General features: G+C 41.5%; 1 protein-coding gene across 11 annotated transcripts in view; it reads right to left on the reverse strand.

Annotated features, from left to right (window-relative positions):
• Positions 1-14,104, reverse strand: part of Sorbs2 (sorbin and SH3 domain containing 2) — a 159,476-nt gene extending 145,372 nt beyond the window's left edge. For 7 of the 11 annotated variants that reach the window (XM_038325267.2, XM_038325265.2, XM_038325264.2 and 4 more), the window contains exon 1: positions 13,943-14,102. The gene's annotated coding sequence lies outside the window, so the exon portion shown is untranslated. Of the gene's footprint in view, positions 1-13,942 lie in introns of all 11 variants that reach the window. The other 4 variants (XM_038325266.2, XM_038325269.2, XM_038325268.2 and 1 more) reach the window with 2 other exon arrangements.
• Positions 14,105-17,982: the final 3,878 nt, after the last annotated feature.

Below are 17,982 nucleotides of genomic sequence, written 5' to 3' on the forward strand. Positions count from 1 at the left end.
ATCCCTTGTAACTGGGTGACCTCATTAGCAAGGTGTATTCTTGGGTGAGGAAGAGTAGGGAGGGGTAGACGATTGTGAATTCTAAAAGTGTTGAGGTGGAGGAGAACTACCTTGGGAGTCTGGGTCCTATGAGACAGACTACTGAGAGAGGTGTGCAGTTGGAGATCACTGTGAAGGAAACAGGTGTGCTCTGAGAAGATTACAGGGATTAAGGCAAAAGGAGTAATTGTAAGGTTAGGCAAAGAGAAAGGCCTGAAAGTTGAATTCAGATGATTCAGATTCGGTAGAATCAGACCTGAAGGAAAAGCAGGAGCTCATTGATACAGAAAGGGAGAGAGGGGAGATTTTAACAAAGTGTAGGCACTCACCAGGGTCTAATGCTAGTGATCTATAAGTTTCTCCCTCACACTCACTCACAAATATTATTTTCATTATATAATGCTTGGTTTCTCAACATTTATAATAATGGCAAAAGAAAATTCAGTTTCTCTTCATTTTTGTTAGAATTATGATCTCTCATGTATTTTTGATTTTTTTAATCAAATGTATGGTGTATGGTGGCACACGCCTTTAATCCCAGTACCTGGGAGGCAGAGGCAGGGGGAATCTCTGAGTTCCAGGCCAGCCTGAGCTCAAATCAGTTTTACCAATTAGTTCCAGGACAGTCTGGGGCTACAGAGAGAAACTCTGTCTCAAAAAAATAAAAATTAAATAAAAGTAAAAATACTTTAAACAAACACGATGAACATTGTCTGTGAAGGAATTAAGATCATGCCAACTCAAAATATTCCCCTCGGGTATATTATTTTAAATTAAGATACAAAATAATTCTGATCTTCCATTTCTTTAAAGTATTTTTATTTACAGATGATACGAAAGTATACATAACTGACTCTAAAAATTTTAGTGGGACAATCCTACGGCTGATAAATACTAGCAGCCAAGTACCTGGATGCCAGATCAACTCCCAAAGATCAGTAGCCCGCCTATATACAAATGACGTAGCCCGCCTATATACAAATGACAAATGGACTGAGAGAGAAATCAGAGAAACAATGCCCTTCACAACAGCCACAAATAGTAAAAAATATCTTGGGGGTAGCTTTACCCAAGCAAGTTTTATATGATAAAACTTCAAGTCATTCAAGAAAGAATTAAATTAAAGAAGATATCAGAAGATAGAAAGATCTCCCATGCTCATAGTAGGATTACATAGTAAAAATGGCAATCCTACAAAGGCAATCTATAGATTCAATTTAATCCCCATCAAAATTCCAACACAATTCTTGGATCTTGAATGGACAACATCCAGCTCCACACAGAAACACAAAAAAAAAATTTAGGATAGCTAAAATAATCTTGAATAATAAAAAAACTGCTAGAGTATCACCGTTCCCAATTTCAAATTGTATTTCTGAGCTACAGTAATAAAAACAGCATGGTATTGGCACAAGAATAGACATATCAGTCAATGTAGACCCAGACATAAATCCACACACTCATGGACACCTGATTTTTTTTCTTTTTATGAAGAGCAGGAAATGTACACTGGGAAAAGAAAACAAGCACCTTCAGCAAATGGGACTGGTAAAATAATATGGCTGTCTATAGAAGAATCCAAATAAATCCTTATCATCCTATAAGAATTCAACTCCAAATGGATCAAAGACCTCAAAATAAAACCTGATACACTGACCTGAGAGAAGAAAATGTGGGGAATAGTGATACAGGAAAAGACTTTCCGAACAGAACATCGTGGGTACAGACAATCTACATAAAACTGTCAAATAATGGGGGGAGACAGAGCCACAGTTGGCCATCTCTTGCCACCAAATGAAGTTTCTGGTACTGGAAGTGGGTTACATCTAATTGAGGTGTGGTGAAAGGGGAACCATGAGAATCACCAAACAATACTGACTGCTGCCAAGGTTGTATAGGTGGCTTTTCCTGAACTAACAAGACCCCATTGCTGAAGGCAACACCTACACAACCCATTGAACATGGACAAGCTGAGCTGCAGCCTACATAGGACCTTTACACCTATGTGCTAGTGTCTTTGCTACAGGAAGGAAGGTTCTCCGCAATTTACCAAAGGAGAAACACAAACACCAACCCAGCCACAACCCTTTGATCCACAATGGTGTCCTGCCTCTGAGATACATTAGTGCAATGGAGGTGCCAAGTTTGTGGGAGAAACCAAATGGCATCTCATTTGACTGAAGGCCCACTTCCTGAGATGGAACCCAGACCCAACATTGGTTGGGTCAACTTAAGACTAGATGGCCGGGGACCTAGGGGAAAGCGAAATACCACTGTTCTAAAATCTTAAAAAAAAGTGTGAATAAAATGACTCTTAATGGCATTCTACTATACATACTCATAGAACAGTGCCTTGCTCAGAAATCATCTGGGAGGCTTCCTCCTATAGCAGATGGGAACAAAAACAGAGACCCACAGCCTGATGTTACTTTACTAGAACACGAGAGACCTCGGGAACACTCATTAAATTCCTCCCCTCAGGGCTCAGGGAACTCCTCAGAAGACTAGACAAAAAGAGTGTAAGAGCCAGAGGGGATGGAGGATGTCAAGAAAACAAGGTCCGCTGTCTGCGTTAGGATCACCATTGCGGGGATGAAACATCAGGACCAAAAGGACCAAAGCAACGTGAGGAGAAAGGGTTTGTTTGGTGATGGAGGCGGGTCTTCTATCAATCTGTTGATTTCATTGGTTAATTAATAAAGAAAACTGCTTGGCCTAATAGGTTAGAAAATAGGTGAGTGGAGTAGACAGAACAGGAAGAAGGAAGTGAGGTAGATGGCTCAGACAATTGCCCTGCCTCTACAGCCAGATGCGATGAAGCTCCAGCCCAAGATGGACGGACGCTAGAATCTACCTGGTAAGGCACCACTTTGTGGTGCTACACAGATTATTAGATATGGGTTAGTCAAGATGTGAGTAAGAGCCTGAAAATAATGGGCCAGGCAGTGTTTAAAAGAATAAAGTTTCCGTGTAATTATTTCGGATAAAGCTAGCCGGTGGCTAGGAGCTGGGTGGCGGGAAGCCGGCCCACAGCTCCTCACTACAGTTTGGCTCGCTTTTCCACATCGCTGGTTATCACTGAAGGAAGTCAGGACAGGAACTTAAGCAGGCTAGAAACCTGGAAGCAGGAAGTGATGCAGAGGTCATGGAGTGAGTGCCGCTTACAGACTTGCTCATCATGCCTTGCTCAGCCTGCTTTCTTATAGAACCCATGACCACCAGCCAAAGGATGGTACCACCCACAAGGGGCTGGGCCCCTCACTCACTAATCACTAATTAAGAAAATACTGTACAGCTGGGTCTTCTGGGGTCATTTTCCTAATTGAGGTTCCCTCCTTTCAGATGACTCTAGCTCGGGTCAAGAAGACAAAACTAGCCAGCACACACCTTTTACAGCAACAGGATTCATGTGCATATGAACACACAGAGATGGAGACAATGTGCACGCGGCCTACAAGGGTCTGCACAAGTTGGGGTTCTGGAACTGAAAGGAGAAGTGGACACATGTTCCCACCCCAACCCAGGAGCAACCTCTAATTGATGACCACTTGCAAAGGAAACTTTAGCTTGTTCCAAGGGAGATTCACTGGGTGTAGATAGGAGCTGCTCCATCTACAACTGGGGAAACACGCTACTCTAAAGGGGTAGGCTTCAGGGTCAGCAGTGGACAGCCAACAGAAAATGAACACACCAGGCCGTGGTGGCGCACGCCTTTAATCCCAGCACTTTGGAGGCAGAGGCACCTCTGTGGGTTCAAGGCCAGCCTGGTCTACAGACTGAGTACCAAGACAGACTCTGAAGTTACACAGAGAAACCCTGTCTCGATAAAACAAACAAACAAACAAACAAACAAACAAAAACAAAACTATAAAAAGAAGTCAATGGCTTCTTTGGGAGTACCTTATCCCATAATGCTATGTCAGGGCTCTTTCTGTTTTGAAAACAAACAAAAAAAATCTTATTGTTTTTTATTTTTATTTTACTTACATCATTTTTATTCAACTATTAAATATGTAAAATGGATACATAAGATACTACTAATTTAATTATAGCTTCATATATACCTCTCTAGTTGTAAACTCCTTCCTCTACTCAAAGGCATCGCTATGTAAAATTGTTATTTAACAATCCATATTTCTCTACACTATTTTGATATAGGTTTCTAATAGAAACCACTTTTCAAATTAAAATAATTCTTTCCTATGGCCCATGGATCGTTTTTAATCTCAAAAGTCTGCACTAGGTTCTGTTCAGCTTTCCCCTATGTATTGAATCTTTCTATAGTCAGAGAATAAAGTTTTAAATCACATGCTCTGTAAGATTACCATCAAATAGTAAAAAGGCTAAAAATAATCAAATAAGCAACCGAAGTGATATTAAAATAGCTTGGGATAGTATTTCATTCAACGAATATAAAATTGCTTAAGACATTAAAGCAGTTATCTGTGGTTGCTTGGAACAGATTGTTGCTAATAAATTCCTAATCTATTCTTGATCTGTAAAGCCATTCTTAAATTGGTAAGTACAATTGAGTGCTAAATGTATTCAGTTTTCATGTTCATTGACAGTATGAAAGGGTCTGCTATGAAAGGCCTTATGACACATATGTCTTCATTCATCCAGAATACTGATTAGAGAAAGGATATCTCTGAATGCATGATGCTATCATGCAGATATAAATGCCTGGCAGCCTTCTCTTTAATTTCGATACAGAAGTAGGTGAAATTCTGTAAGGAGGATAAATGTCTCCCAACAGGCCAGTGTTCTCACCTCAGCAGACAATTACCATTTTGCTTCAGGCTCATCTGGTGCTGGAGCTTGCCGCACAGGACAAAGCGTGGGTGCCAGTTTTCGACAGAACTCATGAAACTAAATACGTTCATGATGCTAATCAAAGCCAGCATAAACGGTAACGTACTTATACAAAACTAGCTACCATAAAATAAAACAAGAAAACCCATCTTTCTAAAGAGCTGGGGGGATGGCTCCATCAGCAAAGAGCTCATTGCACAAACAAGAGGACCTGAGCTGGACCACAGAACCTATGTAGAAAGCCTGGCCTGGAGGAAAGGCGGAGACAGGAAAAGCCCTGGAACTTGCTCACCGGCCAGTCTTAGCCATATCTGGAGGCCCAGGTCCTAGTGGGAGACTTTGTCTCAAAACATAACGTGGATGGCTCTTGAACAATGCTGTTTGTGGTTGGTCTCTGGCCTCTACACACATCCATACACATATATGGATATAGAAAGTAAATCAATAAACTCCCAACTCTAAAAGTTCTTTTCACAAAACATTGCTCGCTTGATTATTCTCATTATTTTATTAGTGTCTTATAAGCCACATATTTTTGTGACCTGAATATTAAGCCTAGGAACTCTTTTCCTTCAAAATGTAGGACTCTTTCTAAATCATAATTTATAAAAATAAAAGGCCAACAATTTAACTTTGTGTCAGAAACGCTTTTTCCTCAGGCTCGGCGGCGAAGAGGTGCTATGTGCCGAATGCTACTTGCTTCTCACTAAAGTAGGTGAGTTACATTTCTGTGCCAGGGGGGCAAACAAGGGCCATTTCCAGCTTCAGAAATGAAGCCATCCTTGAGCAGGCGAGCACCAGCCCCATCAGCAATACTGTACCATCCTTAGACTCTGTCTCAATAAAATAGGAGAAGCCGGGCGGTGGTGGCGCACGCCTTTAAACCCAGCACTTGGGAGGCAGAGGCAGGCGGATCTCTGTGAGTTCGAGACCAGCCTGGTCTACAAGAGCTAGTTCCAGGACAGGCTCTAAAAAAGCTGCAGAGAAGCCCTATCTCGAAAAACAAAACAAAACAAAAAAAAATAGAAGGAGAGAACTGACTCCTGAAATATGTCTTGTCTTCTGTCCTTCGCACGTACGCCATGCATGGGTCCACCTGTGTGTGTGCGCACACATGTGCCTCTGTGTGTGTGCGTATGTGTGTGCATGTATGCATGTGTGGACACACATGCACCCCATCCCCATCACACACACAACTGTAATACATAAAATTAAATTAAAAAGTGAAACGTCTACATTTGGAAATTATTTGATTCTATGCTCATTGAGCTCTTATAATGTATACCCTCATATGGCTTTTCCAACATCCTTGGGTGTTGTTAAAACTGAACATCTGAAAGATCAGTTCAAACAAAAGCAAGTCACTGGAATACCACTTGTGACTAAAGTCTTAAGTCACCAAGCTTTTTGGGTTGAATGAATAAGGTACCATTAGGCTGAATGCCTGTCAAGAACAATTAAAACAGTTAAAAGATGGGTTTGGAGCTGCATTTTCAATGATTAAAATAATCAAAGTCTAGTGCTTTAAAAATGTATGTTCCAACTCCCCCACAAATATGTGTATATTGATATGAGGGTGCCTATGTGTGTTAATGTGTGTGGTCACATATGTCTTGGTATGTGTGTGTGTGTGTGTGCGTGCATGCGTATGTATGTCAGAGGTATTCATCATGTGTCTTCCTGCATTGCCTTCCACCTTATATATTGAGAAAGGGTCCCTTGTTGAACTGGAGACTGGTTATTCATCTAATCTAGCTAGCCAACTCAATACAGGCATCTTTTTTCTGTCCCCAGAGCACTGGGATCACAGCAAAGTTGCCTTGCCAGCTTTTATAGGTACTGGGGATCTAAACTCACACTTCCTTAATAATGAACCACCCCTCTAGGCACATCTACTTCCCTAGTAAGACAAATTTGGCCATTGTCAAGTTCAGGTGCAAATGAATGTTAGCGTGAGGTAGGCATGGGTTTTTCCATTCTGTCCTCTCTACTACTAAATTGTCTTTTCATAAGAGTAAAATTTTAAATACAAACTGCATTGATTAACTGACTTCTCTTAGTTGTATTAACAGGTTGTTTCAGTCGGCCTATTCACAACCCTTGGTTCTCGATAGAGTAGTCGTATTTGTGTCTTTTCTGAACTCCTTGCATTTTTGCCCATATTTCCCTTTTTATGTAATACAAAGGTTAAAACTGGTTATAATTTGTAAATGTTTTTCCCCAAAATGGAAATGAATGTTCTGGGTTGTGCCAACAGTATCCTTCAATAAACGTAACCAGAGGTCTTTGAGGAAATAGCTGCTTTGTGGATCCGGAGCTACACCAAATGAGTATGGAGAATCTCGTGGTGCCGGAGGAAAACCTTAAAATGATAGGAGTATGTTAAAGAGACATCCACATCAGTCGGCAAAGCCAAGGCCCAAACTGGAACAATGTGAAAGAAGAAAAAAATAAGATAATCTTGGATTAACTGTGAGCGGTGTGAGTTGCTATCTCAATCCTCTGACAAAAGCAACATGGAGGACAGAAGAAATTTAGTCCAACATGGCAGGGAAGGCGGCACAGAAAGAAGAGGAGATGGTGGGTCACCTTGCATCAATAGTCAGGAAGCAGAAAGTGAATTATTCCAGGGCTCAGCTAGGCTTCTCCTTTTTATGTAGTCTGGGAACCCAGTCCTTGGCACAGTGCTACCCACATTTAGGGTGGATGTTCACATTTCATTTAACCTAGTCTAGACAATCTTTTTGCAAACACGATCAGAAGCTTGTCTGTTTGGTGACTTTTTCATCTCAGCTGCTAATATTTAGATTTCAATACTGAGCATCACGTAACTCCAAGTATAAAACAAATGCCCATTTGTTATGATGGCGTGAATAAATGAGTAGATTCAAATTAATCGCATAGAGTTATAAATATTCCTTGTAGAAGAAAGTCGGTCCTTGGGATGTGGAGCCTATACCATAACACAGGCCACTAAAGATAAGAACAGAAACCAATGTTATTGTAACAGAGCACCAGTGGCCAATGTCCCCACCAGGGAGCTGCCTTGCCTTGCCTTGCCCAGGTGATGGACCGTATCCACTGGAACTGTGAACCAAGATAAGCCCTTCCTCCCCCAAGTTTTCCTAGTCTATATTTTGTCACAACAATGTGAATAAAACAGCGCAATATGGAAAGGGGTAGAAAGTGACTTAGAGGGAGAGAAACCTATTGGGTACTGCTGCCTCAGCCATGTAGTCAAAGACACCAGCAGCAGCCATACGTCCTGTTGATACCATGTACCCATGTGAGCTGATGAGAAGAACCCTTGCTCCGAGGTTTTCCTCTCCCAAGCCTATGAACCCAGTTTACTTATGAGAAAAACATATGACAAGTATTCCCCAAACTGTCACAGCTCTCAAAAACAAGGAAAGAAACTGTCTTAGCTAAGAGGAGCCTAAGGAGGAAGGACTAAATGTAATATGATAATCTGGACAGGATCCCAGGAGAGAGGAAGGTCATTGGGTGCAAAGAAGGAGAAAGCATGGGTTTTGGTTAAAATAATATCATCATCAAAAAACTTGATTAACTACAGTCAAATATTATTTAACATAAGTTTTACTATTAAGCACGGAACATGAGATAACACTTTCTTTCATAATTCTTCTTTATAACGCTGTTTTAAGATAAAATGTTTGGTTTAAAAGATATAAATGGAAATCTTGCTTAGCCTATCTGCATTTTAGTGCGAATCAGTCAACAGTTACAAAGCACAAATCTCTTACGATACCCACATGCCTATCTTCTCCTAGGTCAGGGGCTGTGTGATAATTCTGTAATTCGTGTGGGTCTGAAAACCTAGAGTCATCCTCTATCGGAACCACTTCTCCCCATCAGCAGCTCGAGAATGGTGAGCTTGCAGGAGAGATCTCTGTTTCTCCTAGCAATACAGAGGACAAATAAGAGAAGGCCTTGGGGGGAAAGAAAAAAAAGTGTAATGGGACCTAGAGACTCAGCAGAGTTCTCTGCCAAGTACAGGGGAGAGGACAGTCTACTTTCATCTCCTGTCTGGTCCTTTCTCTCCTTAACCCTAGGTGGTAGACTAGTTGGCCCACACTTCCCAGTGATTCCTCAGGGGAAAGCCCAGGAATAAAAGCAGCAGTGAGAAGACCATCGTACCCTTATGGTAATCCCTGCATTTCAATAAGGAATGTGCACATCAGTATGAAAGGCTGCCTTGGAGGGACAGGTCGATTTTAGGATGATTGTAGGATGTGGGTATTTAATGATTAAAGTAGTTTTTAATTCCTCTTCTCCCTTTCCCCTCTTCCTCTTTCCCTTCCTCCTCCTGTGATGGGTTCTGAGGATCAAACTCAGGGCAACACGCATACTTGGCAGATGTTCTGTCATTGACTTACATGTTTAGCCCGTGCACTGTGTCCTCCTTCAAGTATTTCTTATTTCAAATATCCTTACGTGGTTGAAATTGGTGAGTGTATTATCTGTGCTGTGCAAATAATCCTTTTTGATATCTTGGGAAAGACTCTTTGACCTTGACCTGATCTGAATCACATCATTATTTTCTGCCTAACAAATGTATTTTATATAAATTTAGGCTATTATAATATAGCCCTATGAAACATATAAGTATGAAATGGCTCGTTTCTTTCTGGTAGTAAATTAAGCACAAAACGATTTTTAATTCAGAGATATTTGCATTCTTAAATGACAGCTGAAGTCATTTGTAAAAAAAGCTGTTTAATGATCTAGAGAAGCATGTGCATATACATAAGCTTGGAATTTATTTTTGGTGTGGTGTCTTTGCTCTTTTCCTTATGAATATTATATGTGATAGACCTTCCTGAAAGATTTAACTTCTGTGTCATTTAGCGACATTCTCTTTTGTGGGACGATTCTGGATTGGTTTGTGTTATTTTCTCTAGGACCTAAATTTGAGCACTTTCTTCTCATTTTGCTAATTTGGGACTATTCAATTCCATATGCCTGTAAGTCTCACAGCCATAATAGTGAAGCCAGTGCTCAATCTACATGTATTAACCCCAAGTTTTGTTGTTGCTATATTACAGTGTTTTATACTTTGTGTACTGTTGAGTTAAACAACAGTGACTTTGCAAGTCATCTGCAAGATACAAACCTCTAAAAGTAAAATTTGCTAAATTTAAAACTGACTTTAAATTTTCCAAAAAGAACTTTCTGAAATTTAATTTGATCAGGATTCTACATTTGTAAACGTTAGTAAGTTTAGTCTAACTAAATCTTTACTGAGTTCACCAACTCATTTCTCGAAATGTGTTCAGATGGGGGTCACACACTGTCCAGTGAAGAAAATGTCAAGCTGCATCTTAGTTTTCTGGGTGGCTTTTTGTCTGATGATGGCCTCAGAGACATGATGACTTATTTGAGACTAACCATGGAGGTTCTACAAGTATGTGACTCTCCAAAGTGGTCCTATTTTCGTTGGAGATAATTTACTATGTCTGGAATCCTAACACTTGTTGCTTTTAATGAGAGAAATAATACCAAAGATATTTTGACATTCTGCCAACAAAATTAATATGACCAAGAAAAGAATGTCTTCAGATCTGGGGCTTGGTTGCTTTTGTTTCTGAGGTCACAGATTTGCTGAAAGAAACTTGCAAACCCATTTTCCTCTCTCCTCTTCTAACAGGTAAGCTTGTGCACATGGACACATGCACAAACACACACACACACACACACACACACACACACACACACACACAAAGACTCAGATATCACATACACTCTCACACAGAAACCCTCGCTCCCTCTCTCCCTCCTTCTCTCTCCCTCCCTCCCCCCCCCCTCCCCCCCCCCCTCCCCCCCCCCCCCCTCTCTCTCTCACACACACACACACACACACACACACACACACACACACACTTTAACAACCAGGTCCCATTTGACTAGTCACACACACAGCAGCAGCTCGGGGTCACCACACCTTCCCGAGAGAAGCTGACTTCACCTTTATTCTCAGTTTACATTACCAGCAATAGCAGCAAACCTTTCAATGCCTGCAATGTTCCCTAGGAGTGTATCAGTTGAGCAGGCAGGGGAAAAAAAAATCTGGGGGAAGTTTATTATTTTTCCACCAATATATTTGACACCACCTTTGGAAAGGGAACAAAAGGCGCACTGTCAAGAGGACAGACCTGGACAAAATGTTACTGTTTGTTCTTCGCAAGCACAGAGGTATATTTAAGCAAAGAAAGACATTCCATAGCTCTCTCGGGACTTCCTTCCTTTAGCTGAATTTATACCAGCATGTTCACACCGGCGTGATTCAGACTGAGCTGGAATTTAAAATGCAGGCCGCGATTTGCCAATGCTTAAATACCACAGCTACAGAAATTCATATTAGACTTCAACTTGCGCTTAAAATGTCATAGGATATAGAGACAGCAATGTGTGTCCACAAGAAATTACAGTAACGTCATGGAAATGAGAAGTGCCCTTGTTTGACAGCTTCTGTACCTACACAACAAAGCCTTTAAGTCACCAGGAGTCACCTGGCTTCAGATTAGGTTTCCAGTCCAGGCTAGCTGACACTCATGAAACGTTTGGCAAACAGGGGCTGAGTTTCGAGCAAGGCTAGGAAGAATACTCTGTGAGCCTGTGTGAAACTTGGTGGCCTCGGCTAGGTTTCTCCTTGAGTTTCACATTTGAACAATCCAGTACTTCAAAGTAAACTAAAACAGAGGGGCACGAGGAAGAAGGGGCAAACAGGACCTGGCATGGCTCGTAGGGAAGGGGTCAACAGTCTCCTGTCTCGAAAACTCATTTCTTCCTGATATCCTTGACTGTGCATCCGTGCTAACAGCACTGCTACAGACTCTAGGAACACGCTGTACCTGACACTGCTCCCAAGCCTTCCCGCTGCTCAAAGGGACAATCCCTGATCCTCAGAGGTCCTTGAAAGCAGTGAAGCCCTCGCTCACAGTAACAGGGGGATTCACAAGTTGACCAATCCCAGAAATAAGACGGTTGATGTGTTCATTATAATGTAGAGACCAAAAGGTCGCATAGCAAGGCAATGATGCTAACCCTTTTCCAGGCTTTCCTACTATAATCCACATGCCAGAGGGGAGAACTCCATGTACTTCTGCTTGAGGAGGAGCATTCCTGGAACGTTCTCCCTCCTTCTGCCCCATCGTGTCCCATGTGGTGGCTATTGGCTTCCTCTCCTTACAAGGGTCACAGAGCAGATGGTATCAGTCCCATAGAGTCACAGTCTGAGACCTCCCAGACTCTTCCTGACTATTAGGAACCTAGGATTAGGCTTCTAGCCTCCAACAGACAGGGACAATATTACCCAGAGTACCCAGAACAGTACCTAACAGAGTCTTTGAAATAGTTAATGTTTTAGAAAAGAAAAGAACAGAAAGCAAATGCAATATGTATACAGTTCTGAAAGTAAAGACGATATTTAAAACTGATTAATGATTAGTAAAAGTGTTAAGATTCCATTCCTTTTAGGAAGCACCCTTAGTTTGTTCTATTAAACTCTTCAGCCCATACATCAAAGAAATTTCACTCAAACTTTTGGCTACTGAATATTTTCTTTTTAAAATTTATTTTACTTTTCTTTCTTTTTAAAATTTCTTTTGCCTTTTTCTTCTGTCTTATTCTTCTTGTTACTCAAAAGACCACTATGCCATTTAAATACTTGTTTTTCTGTTTTTGTTTTTGCCTTTAACCAAAACTCTTTTGGTAAGAAGCATCTTGAAATGCCAAAAGTTTCAGTGCCCATGCTTTTAAAAGCAACAATTAGGCCTCAAGGCACATGGTAATTTGGGGGAAGCAGGAGACTTCTGTGGGGTTTGACAGAATCTGTTCTATGAACTGTCTTTGCTACTTGTTTTTTGATATCCTGAGCTGGGTCTTGCTAAAACGGTGGTTCTCAAACTTTGGGTTATGATCCCTAGGGTGCTGAACAACCCTTTCATAGGGGTGGCCCAAGACCATTTGAAAGCACAGATATTTGCAGTATGTTTCATAGCAGTATCAAAAATATTTTTATGAAGTAGCAACGAAAATAATTTTGTGGTTGGGTCACCACATCATGAGGTGGGCACTAAAGGGTCACAGTGTTAGGAATGATGAGAAGCACTGTGTTAGATAGTCATTGTGAGATGAGAGAGCTTTGCAGGAGAACGTTTTTCTTTAAGTTGCAGGTTCCTTTCGAAATAAGATCTAAATCATAGCAGTAGCAGAAGCTAAGCCAGTAAATTATCTGAAGGAACAGCTATCAAAGCATTAAGGAAAAAAAGCCTTTTTACTGAACATAGTAAATACTCACAATCAAAGTAAATGGTGTGGTTGAGGTTAAAGTCCACAGATCAAAGGGCTTTGCAAAATGTCAAGTGCAAGCATAAGGAGGGACAGGGAGGGGAGAACCAGATCACTAGCCAAAAATGTTTACTATCCAAAAAAAAAAAAGTCATAAAAAAACCACTTCGTAAGAGAACAGCTTAGTTAAATTTCAGCCTGGGAAAAGAGTTCCCAAAAATCAGTCACCCCAAAGGACACTAGGAATCTAAAACCCAACAAAAACAATAATAATGATAATAATAATCCAGTCTCCGAACAACTTCTCAGTCCACAGCAGCCGGAAATACAGCGGCTAAGAGCCGGGCATACCGTAAGATAGCCACCTTGCCGTCCATCAAGAGCATTCACTAATACACTGTCTTTACTCAGGTGGGCTGCATCTTGTTTAAAGAAAGCCTTTAGAAAGTTAAAATAAGAGAGCAGTCTAAACAACGAAATGATGGTGTCTAGAGGTCCTGTCACCCCTGTGGGAGTCGCGGAACAAGAACTCGGAAGCAGTACTCAGCAGCAGGCGGGTCCGTGCGGCAGCCACTGGGGACAGAGGGCTTTAGGCAAAGTTTACAATTACACTCACAAAAATATGCAATGATGCTGCTGCATCCCAGAAGCAAGCAGGGTCTACCTGGGAATCCCCCGGCCTTCTATGTTTGCTAAAAAGTTACTTTAGAGACACTAGTCATGACCACCCCAGAAAAGAAGTAATTCCTGAATAATAATAAAAAAAAAAACAAAACCTTACCTTGAAGAGGCTGAACTTCACAGTTGCTCCAGCAGAGGAAGCGGGAGTCAGTGGCCTTTTCCCGTGTAGAGATTGTTTATTTAGCCCTTTTTACAAAGGTCTTGACCTCCAGAGGTTTAAGATTAAGTCCAATCCAAGTGTCTGCAGGGAGGAAAAGGGGGACCCGGGGGTCAGTAGAGAAAGCAACTGAGAGAAGCAAAGAACCTCAGCTGCTGGGTGGTGCTCCCAGCCTGAGGGCATTTGAGCTATTTTCAGCAGTACCAGCAGCTGGACTTGTCTGCGAAGGGCTGAGAATGCCTTGCCGAATCACTACCCTCCGCCCTGGGGGGGAAAACCAACACAAACCAGGAAACCCACAACAACTTGGTTCATTGTGCAAATATTCATTGAAATTTTGAGGGAAACGGCCGGTGCTATTGAAAACACACACACACACACACACACACACACACACACACACACACTTGATTGAATCTTAAAGGAACACGGTACCTTGCTCCAACCCTGAAGTTTTCAAAAAGGTTTACCTGATCAGTAGAAGAAAGTAAGACACTATGGCACACTGACCAGGGGACTTCTGATTATCTCTTGCTTGCTCCCAACAGGTTTTAAGGCAACGTTTTAGGTCTCTCAGCTAAACATCAGCTACCAGCCTGTTCTTAAGACCGCAGGCAAATGGTTTCTTTCTAGCGCACACCTACATGTCCACTTTAAGCATGCTATTTTTGAAAGCTACCGGGTTAAGCCGATGACATTTCTTATCTGTTGGCTAAGACTGGGGACCATCCAATGACATGATGCAGAGAGACTTCTGCCTCCACAAGCCCAGTGGTAAAAAAAAAAAAAAAAAAGAAAAAGAAAAAGAAAAGAAAGAAATGACACTGTCTCGCTGTGACAGGCAAGCTTAGAACTTTGATTTGGTTTTCAGAATGAATAACCACAGTGAGCATGTATGTGGCCAGTAGTTCTCAGCTCGCTGTAGGCTGGGAACTCCATGAATACAAAAAAACAGGCAACTCAGTGTTGCCTTGGCATTTGAAGATTTATTATACTCAGGCTGCAAGAGTAGGTGAAATCAGAACCAAGGTCTCTTTTTACCAAGGCTGAAGTAAAGGACTGTGTACGCGGGCATCCTCGTTTCATGAGGCCTTCACTATGCCACGTGTCCTATCTTGTTTTCTATCGCTCTGATACACACCGTGACCACAAGCCACATTGCGAGGAAGAGGTTGATTTTATCTTATGGATCATAGTCTTTCATTGAGGGAAGTCAGGGCAGGAGCTCAAGGCACAATCCTGAAGCCCAAAACTGAAGCAAGGACTATGGAGGAATCACGCTTACTGGCTTGCTCAGTGTAACCCAGGACCACCTGGGTCCAAGAGTGGTCTCGCCCACAGTAGGCTGGGCCTTCGCATGTCAATCACTGATGAAGCAGATGCTCTCCAGGCTTGCCCACAGGCAATCTCTCAGTTAAAATTACCTCTTCCCAGAAGACCCTAGCTCGTGTCAAAAAACCAAGCAGCACTTCCGTTAGGAAGGAAAGGCGGCTGCTCAACCAAGCAAATAGTGCAATATTTTTTTTTAAGCCTTGATTCAATGAAGATGAATTCCCCTGATTTTCTGTTCCTGTATCCGGCAACACAGAAACATGGGAGCAGACAGAAAGTAATGCTTTACTCAAGATCTACAGGAAGACTCTCCAGTTGTTATGGAGACAAATACAAATCCAATTCCTTCATTGCTTTAATGACATTGGAAATGGCTTTTAAAATACTGGTTCAGTCTGGTGGAGAAAGAGGTATGGTATATGGTGAAATGTTTGAGCCGAGTTCACCATATACTAAAATGATGCAGACATTCTAATTTAAAATAAACCTACAACTTAAATTTGAGGTATCTAATTATAACCTTAAATAAGATTAGCTTTGATTTTAAAATATTTACCAGTTTTTAAAATACCATTATAGAATACTGCAGCTTTCTGTTTGATTAAATAGTCCTATTTTACCAAGTGTTACTTAACTTACTAGTTTAGAACAGACTCTTGTTTTAGTTGTTGAATGATAATCCTACCAATAAAGATTTGAGACCTATTCTCATACAAGTTTCTTAAAATTATTTTTATTTGTTTTCCCCTTACAATACTTTATTTACAAAAAGAATCATTTTTCTCAGTGTGCCTGCACGAGAAACTATAAATGTTAATGATACAAATAAGGATTAACTATCTGACTACCAAGTCAGCTATTATTTTTAATTCCCTGCTGCCTGCTTGCCGCACCAATCCCGCAGGAAGCTCATGCCTCACTCTCTTCTGCGTGGTCACATTACCTCAGAGTCTGCACTCAGACAAAGAGGTTGTGGGCCTGGTCCCCGCCTCCACTTAACATCCATCCTGTTGTCTCACTAAAGTCTCTTTGCTCCCAAAGATCCTGGGCCAGGATCCAAACAGCTCCTTTCAACATATTCGATATCCCAGAGAGCAAATTAGACTTCAAGCATATTTTAATGGTACAGGAGGGTCAAGTCTGATTTTTCTATGTAACTGTTGTGATTTTATCTCAACGGTGATACTGATTACAGTCATTCATATTCTCTTTCCTTTCTAAAATAAAACAGTTTAGAATAATCCATCAATGATTATATTTAAGTGAACCTCTACCTTGGTCCAGAGATGTGAGAACAACAGGCAAAATATCTGGGCAGAGATGTGGGGGTCTGTAAAAGAAGGTGGGATCTAGACACGAGAGCCCTGGTTAAAATTCAAAACGGGACCAGATGCTTCAGTAGTATTTGAATGTCTTGCATTTTGTATAAGCACGGGACAGGCTCCGGATGCTGGAATAGGAAGAATCTTTTTGATGAAGATTCATGAGCACAAAGTAGAAACAAACGCTGAAAAGCCAGATCACTTGGGGCATTTTCTTTTCTCCCTCCAAGAATCTAGACGGTTCCAAGACCAATGTTTTATTACAACCGTGCCCAATAAGACACAGTTTGCGTAGACCAAACTATCCTAGAGGGTGTTCACAGCCCAAGGGAGAATCTTGTTAACTCAAGTAACACCCCAGTTAGGACCACTGGTCAGGCAGATATGTGATTGGTAAGAGGGAGAGAAGTCTTTTTGTCATTCTTGCCCACACGGCTGCACCGCCCTAAATATAACGAACAGGGCAGTTTGGAGTTTGATAACCTCATCAGCTTTTCAAACACACTCCTCACTGTTGCAAGTGGCCCCCAGAGTGCTCAGTGCTCCAGAGAACTTCGTAAAAATAAAGTCCCACTGGAAAAGAACATCTGGACTCACACTGGCAGCATTTAAGAGTTTCCACTCAGACTGGAGCTCTGTGGCAAGGTACTAGCGTGCCACAGAGGTGGCTCTGGGTCCGTTCCCTAGCAGGGAGGGATAAATAAGATGACGCCACACCCCCATCTTCACCTTACTTTTCCGGTGCTTTTGCTGTTGGGTTTGTTTGTTTGTTTGTTGTTGTTGTTTTGGTGGGTATACTTAAGAAAAAAAAACTTTAAAACGTGATGACTCCAAGGCTCAATGCTAACGTGTGGCTACACTTAGCAATTATCTTGAAATAACATGATGATTTCCAAGAATTTTTCTGTGCAACTTCTTCAGTTCATATAGTTTGAAGCTTTTAAGAGTTCTTTTCTCAAGAGAACCGAGGCTTCTCAATCGCAGCCTCATCATCCTCTACTCTTTGGAAGGCTCTCGGGAGGAAGGAAGCGAGTGTAGTTTTCCCAGGAATATTGTTTTCGAGAGTTCACCCCCTTTGAAAAGTGAATTGCGCAGCAGATACCCGAAGGCTTTCGCCTTCTCAGTTCAGCGGCATTGTCTAATCCAGGAGAACAATGTCTCCTTCTCTCGGGCAAATGCTTTAGTGGTCTGAGGCAACAAGAGCGTCCAAAGCATTGGCACGGATTTCAAGGATGTATTAGAAAGGATGTCAGTCAGATTTCCTTACTGCAGAGACTATAGAGATTGGATGGAACTGAGTTAGAGGGAGGCATGTGAAAGAACGGAAAT

Source organism: Arvicola amphibius, chromosome 4, assembly GCF_903992535.2.
Source record: "Arvicola amphibius chromosome 4, mArvAmp1.2, whole genome shotgun sequence".
Taxonomy (NCBI): Eukaryota; Metazoa; Chordata; class Mammalia; order Rodentia; family Cricetidae; genus Arvicola; species Arvicola amphibius.